A 7,617-nucleotide genomic window follows, 5' to 3' on the forward strand; every position below is an offset into this window, starting at 1 on the left:
ACGCAGCCTACGTGAACAATCTGAACGCCACCGAGGAGAAGTACCACGAGGCGCTGGCCAAGGGAGATGTTACAACTCAGGTTGCCCTTCAGCCTGCACTGAAGTTCAATGGTGGGGGACATATTAATCACACCATCTTCTGGACCAACCTGAGCACTAAGGGTGGTGGAGAACCCAAAGGAGAGTTGCTGGAGGCTATCAAGCGTGACTTTGGGTCTTTTGAGAAGTTTAAGGAGAAACTGACAGCCGTGTCTGTGGGAGTCCAAGGTTCAGGCTGGGGCTGGCTTGGCTTCAATAAGGAGCAAGGTCGCTTACAGATTGCTGCCTGCTCTAATCAGGATCCTCTGCAAGGAACAACAGGCCTTATTCCGCTGCTGGGGATTGACGTGTGGGAGCACGCATACTACCTCCAGTACAAAAACGTCAGGCCTGACTATCTGAAGGCTATTTGGAATGTAATCAACTGGGAGAATGTTACTGAAAGATACACAGCTTGCAAGAAGTAAAGCCTTTTGGCCACGTTGAGTATGCCAGGCCCTTGGCTGTTTTATAGTAGTGTAGAGCACTGCAGCACTATGACTGAGAGCTGTAATCTTTACTGATGTTTATCCACATATGTGATGAGCATAATGTTATGATAATTTCTTATTTTAATTAAATTTACTATTAGTACAACTGTTTGAGAACAGTACATACTCTGTGTGAATTGCTCTTGATTGAATGTTTTCACTACAGCCTTGAATTGCTTGAACGCTAAAACTGTCATTATAAGACCGTTAGAAATATTCCATCTCTATGTTTTAGAGGCCTGTGGGAGAGTCTGTAATCCTGTTCTACTGCAGTAGAAAAAGATTGAGTTGTTCTTTTCTCCTTCCTGAGTTGTTTAATAATGAAATAGAGAACTGAATAGTTCTCTTTTCTATTAAAAATTGCTATTTTTCATGAAAAAAAAAAGAAATATCAATAATAACAATTCGTGGATAATAGTAATTCAGAAATAAATGAACACAAACAACCAATAGTCATATATCATAGTTAATAGGAAATGAGAAATATATAAAGCTGAAATATCAATAGTCATCAGTCATAGATAATAGTAAGTCAGAAATAAATGGACATGAATAATCAATTTTCAGCATAAGTGGATAACAGTAAATCAGAACCATCGAACTTGATAAATCAATATTCATCAGTCAAAGTTCATGGGAAATCAGAAATAAATAAAATGATATAACAATAGAGATCAGTCATAGATAATAGTAAGTCAGAAAAAAAAGAACATGAATAATCACTAATCACGATTCATGGATAATAGTAAATCAGAAACAAACGAGCTTGAATAATCAATAGTCATCAGTCAGAGTTCATAGTAAATCAGAAATATATAAAGGTAAAATATCATTAGTCATCAGTCATAGATAATAGTAAGTCAGAAATTAATGAACATGAATAATCAACATTCAGCATTCGTGGATAAGAGTAAATCAGAAACAAATGAACTTGATTAATCAATAGTCATCAGTCATACTTCATAGTAAACCAGAAATATATAAAGGTGAAATATTATTAGTCATCAGTCATAGATGATAGTAATTCAGAAATAAATGAACATGAATAATCAATATTCAGCATTCGTGGATAATAGTAAATCATAAATAAATGAAATTGATTAATCAATAGTCAGCAGTCATCGTTAATGTAAACAAGAAAAAAATAAAGCTGAAATACCAGTAGTCATCAGTCATAGATAATAGTAAGTCAGAAATAAATGAACATGAATAATCATTAATAACACTTCTTGGATAATAGTAATTCAGAAATGAATGAACATGAACAACCAATAGTCATATGTCATAGTTAATAGGAAATCAGAAAAATATAAAGCTGAAAAATCAACAGTCATCAGTCATAGATAATAGTAAGTCAGAAATAAATGAACATGAATAATCAATATTCAGCATTCGTGGATAATAGTAAATCAGAAATAAACGGAAATGAATAATCAATACTCATCAGTCAGAGTTCATAGTAAATCAGAAATATATAAAGGTGAATTATCATTAGTCATCAGTCAAAGATAATAATAAGTCAGAAATAAATGAACATGAATAGTCAACATTCTCCATTAGTGAATAACAGTAAATCAGAAACAAAAGAACTTGATAAATCATTAGTCATTAATCAAAGTGCATGGGAAATCAGAAATAAATGAAGCTGATATATCAATAGTCATCAGTCATAGATAATAGTAAGTCAGAAATAAATGAACATGAAAAATCAACCTTCAGCATTCATAGAAAATAGTAAATCAGAAACAAATGAACTTCATGAATCAATAGTCACCAGTTAGATTTCCTGGGAAAGCAGAAATAAATAAAGCTGAAATATCAATTGTCATCAGTCATAGATAATAGTAAGTCAGAAATAAATGAACATTAATAATCAACATTCAGCATTCGTGGATAATAGTAAATCAGAAACAAATGAACTGATTAATCAATAGTCATCAATTATAGTTCATAGTAAATCATAAATATATAATTGTGAAATATCATTAGTCATCAGTCATAGATAATAGTAAGTCAGAAATAAATGAACATGAACAAAAAATAGTCATATGTCATAGTTAATAGTAAATCAGAAATATATGAAGGTGAAATATCATTAGTCATCAGTCATATATAATAGTAAGTCAGAAATAAATGAACATTAATAATCAATATTCAGCATTCGTGGACAATAGTTAATCAGATACAAACCAACTTGATTAATCAATAGTCATCAGTCAGAGTACATAGTAAATCAGAAATATATAAAGGTGAAATATCATTAGTCATCAGTCATAGATAATAGTAAGTCAGAAATTAATGAACATGAATAATCAACATTCAGAATTCATGGATAATAGTAAATAAGAAAAAATTAACTTGATCAATCAATAGTCATCAGTCAGAGTTCATAGTAAATCAGAAGTATATAAAGGTGAAATATCATTAGTCATCAGTCATAGATAATAATAAGTCAGAAATAAATGAACATGAATAATCAATAATCACGATTCGTGGATAATAGTAATTCAGGAACAAACGAACTTGATTAATCAATAGTCATCAGTCAGAGTTCATGGGAAATCAGAAATAAATAAAGCTGATATATCAGTAGTCATCAGTCATAGATAATATTAAGTCAGAAAAAATGAACATGAATAATCAATAATAACGTTTCGTGGATAATAGTAATTCAGAAATAAATGAATATCAACAACCAATATTCATACGTCATAGTTAATAGGTAATCAGAAATATATAAAGCTGAAATATCATTAGTCATCAGTCATAGATAATTGTAAGTCAGAAATAAATGAACATGAATAATCAATAATAACAATTAGTGGATACTAGTAATTCAGAAATAAATGAACATGTACAACCAATAGTCATATGTAATAGATAATAAAAAATCAGAAATATATAAAGGTGAAAAATCAATAGTCATCAGTCATCGATAATAGTAATTCAGAAATAAATGAACATGAATAATCAGCATTCAGCATTCCTGTATAATAGTTAATCAGATACAAACGAACTTGATTAAACAATAGTCATCAGTTAGAGTTCATGGGAAAGCAGAAATAAATAAAGCTGAATTAGCAATAGTCATCAGTCATAGATAATAGTAAGTCAGAAATAAATGAACATGAATAATCAATAATCACGATTCGTGGATAAAAGTTATTCAGAAATCAAAGAACATGAACAACCAACAGACATATGTCAGGGTTAATAGGAAATCAGATACATAAAGCTGAAATATCAATACTCATCTGTCATACATAATAGTAAGTCAGAAGTAAATTAACCTGAATAATCAATATTCAGCATTCGTGAATAACAGTAAATAAGAAACAATCAGAGTTCATAGTATATCAGAAATACATAAAGGTGAAATATCATTAGTCATCAGTCATAGATAATAATAAGTCAGAAATAAATGAACAGGAATAATCAACATTCCGCATTCATGGATAATAGTAAACCAGAAACAAATGAACTTGATTAATCAATATTCATCAGTCAGAGTTCATAGTAAATCAGAAATATACAAAGGTGAAATATCATTAGTCATAAGTCATAGATAATAGTAAGTCAGAAATAAATGAACATGAATAATCAACATTCAGCATTCGTGGATAATAGTATATCAGAAATAAATACACACAAATAATCAATACTCATCAATCAGAGTTAATAGTAAATCAGAAATATATAAAGCTGAAATATCAATAGTCATTAGTCATAGAAAATAGTAAGTCAGAAATAAATGACCATGAAAAATCAATATTCAGCATTCGTCGATAAGAGTAAATCATAAACAAACGAACTTGATTAATCAATAGTCATCAGTCAGAGTTCATAGTAAATCAGAAATATATAAAGGTGAAATATCATTAGTCATCAGTCATAGATAATAGTAAGTCAGAAATAAATAAAAATGAATAATCAATAATAACAATTCGTGGATAATAGTAATTCAGAAATAAATGAACATGGACAACCAATAGTCATATGTAATAGTTAATAGGATTCAGAAATATATAAAGCTGAAATATCAATAGTCCTCAGTCATAGATAATAGTAAGTCAGAAATACATGAAAATGAATAATCAACATTCAGCATTCATGGATAATAGTAAATCAGAAACAAATGAACTTGATTAATCAATATTCACCAGTAGATCAGAAATATACAAATGTGAAATATCATTAGTCATCAGTCATAGATAATAGTAAGTCAGAAATAAATGAACATGAATAATCAACATTTAGCATTCATGGATAATAGTAAATCAGATGCAAACAAACTTGATTAATCAATAGTCATCAGTTAGAGTTCATGGGAAAGCAGAAAAAAATAAAACTTAAATATCAATAGTCATCAGTCATAGAGACAGAATTGGTTTCTAAATAAAGTTATTGACAGAATTGTTTATTACATAAATATTTTGACAGAATTGGTTATTGAATAAAAATACTGACAGAGTTGGTTATTAAATAAAGATATTGATAGAATTTTTTTAACAAATTATGTGGACAGAATTGCTTTTTTAAAAAAGATATTGACAGAATTGGTTTTGAAATAAAAATATTGACAGAATTGGTTATTACACAATTGATTATTAAATAAATATATTGAAAGACTAGGTTATTAAATAACGATATTGACAGAATTGGTCATTACAGAATTGATTATTAACTAAAAATATTGACAGAACTGTTTATTAAATAAAGGTATTGACAGAATTGGTTATTACAGAATTCAATATTGTAAAAAGATATTGACGGAATTGGTTTTTAACTACAGATATTGACAAAATTGTTTTTTAAATGATGATATTGACAGAATTTTATTTAAAATAAAGATAATGAGAGAATTGGCTATTAAATAAAGAGATTGACATAATTTGTTTTTAAATAAAGATATTGACAGAATTGGTTACTACAGAATTTATTATTAAATAAAGATACTGACAGAATTGGTTATTAGATAAAAATATTGACAGAACGGTTTATTAAATAAATATATGGACAGAATTGGTTATTTATAAAGATATTGAGAGAATTCATTAGTAAATAAAGATATTGACAGACAGAATTGGTTATTACATACAGATATTGAAAGATCTTGTTATTAAATAAAGATATTGACAGAATTGGTTTTTAAATAAAGATATTGACAGAATTGGTTTTTAAATAAAGATAGTGACAGAATTGATTTTAAATAAATACATTGAAAGAATTGGTTATTAAATAAAGATACTGACAGAATTGTTTATTAAATAAAGATATTGACAGAATTGGTTATTAAATAAAGATATTGCCACACAGATTCGTTATTAAATAAAGATATTGACAGAACTGGTTATTAATTAAAGTTATTGACGGAATTGTTTACTAAATAAAGATATTGACGGAATTGGATATTAATTAAAGATATTGCCTGTAAGAATTGGTAATTAAATAAAGATAATGACCGAACTGTTTTTTAAATAATGATATTAACAGAATTGGTTTTTAAATAAACATATTGACAGAATTGGTTTTTAATTAAAGATATTGACTGAATTGTTTATTAAATAAAGATGTTGACAGAATTGGTGTTTAACTAAAAATATTGACAGAATTTGTTATTAAGTAAAGATTTGGACAAAATTGGATTTTTAAATAAAGATATTGACAGAATAGGTTATTAAATAAACATATTGACAGAATTGATTTTTAAATAAAGATATTGACAGCGTTGGTCTTTAATAAAATATTGACAGAATTGGTTATTAAATAAAGATATTGAGTGAATTGGTTATTAAAAAAAGATATTGAAAGAACTGTTTATTAAGTAAAGATACTGACAGAATAGTTTATTAAATAAAGATATTGACAGAATTTTTTTTAATATAAAGATATTGACAGAATTGGTTTTTTAATAAAGATATTGACAGAATTGGTTTTCAAATATAGATATTGACAGAATATTTTTTTAAATAAAGATATTGACAGAATTGGATATTAAATAAAGTTATTCACAGAATTGGATTTTAAATAAAGTTATAGACATGATTGTGTATTACATAACTGAATATTAAGTAAACATATTGACAGAATTGTTTATTAAATAAAGATATTGACAGAACTGGTTATTAAATAAAATATTGAGAAGATTGTTTATTAAATAAAGATATTAACAGAATTGTTTATTAAATAAATATATTGATCTAATTGGTCTTTAAATTAAATATTGACAGAATTGGTTTTTAAATAAAGATATTGACAGAACTGGTTATTGAATAAAGATATTGACAGACAGAATTGGTTAATTTATACAGATATTGACAGAACTGGTTACTAACTAAAGGAATTGACAGATTGGTTTTTAAATAAAGATATTGACAGAATTGGTTCTTAAATAAAGATATTGAAAGAATTGTTTATTAAATAAAGATATTGACAAAATTGGTTATTAAATAAAGATATTGACAGAATTGGTTTTTAAATAAATTGATTGACAGAAATGGCTAGAACAGAATTGATTATTAAATAAAGATATTGACAGAATTGGTTTTTAAATAAAGATATTGACAGAATTGGTGTTTAAATAAAGATATTGACAGATTTGGTTTTTAAATAAAGATATTGACAGGATTGTTTATTAAATAAAGATATTGAAAAAATTGGTTTTTAAATAAACATATTGACAGAATTGGTTTTTAAATTAAAATATTGACAGAATTGCTTATTTAAGATATTGACAGAATTTTTTCTTAAATTAAGATGTTGACAGAATTGGTTTTTAAGTAAAAATATTGACAGAATTTGTTATTAAATGCAGATTTTGACAGAATTTTTTTTAAATAAAGATATTGACAGAATTGGTTTTTTAAATAAGATATTGACAGGATTGTTTATTAAATACAGATGTTGACAGAATTTGTTTTTAAATAAATATATTGACAGTATTGGTTATTAAATAAATATACTGACAGAATTGTTTATTAAATAAATATATTGACAGAATTACTTTTTAAATAAAGATATTGTCAGAATTGGTTATTAAATAAAGATA

The 7,617-nt window shown here is 26.7% G+C and overlaps 1 pseudogene across 1 annotated transcript; it reads left to right on the forward strand.

The window, feature by feature from the left end:
* Nucleotides 1-5: 5 nt before the first annotated feature.
* LOC114640217 lies at nucleotides 6-693 on the forward strand (annotated as a pseudogene). The gene has a single exon (XR_003714123.1). The product of XR_003714123.1 is annotated as a superoxide dismutase [Mn], mitochondrial pseudogene (transcript).
* Nucleotides 694-7,617: the final 6,924 nt, after the last annotated feature.

The sequence above is a fragment of the Grammomys surdaster genome, unplaced genomic scaffold, assembly GCF_004785775.1.
Source record: "Grammomys surdaster isolate TR1022 unplaced genomic scaffold, NIH_TR_1.0 125790, whole genome shotgun sequence".
Lineage (NCBI taxonomy): Eukaryota > Metazoa > Chordata > Mammalia > Rodentia > Muridae > Grammomys > Grammomys surdaster.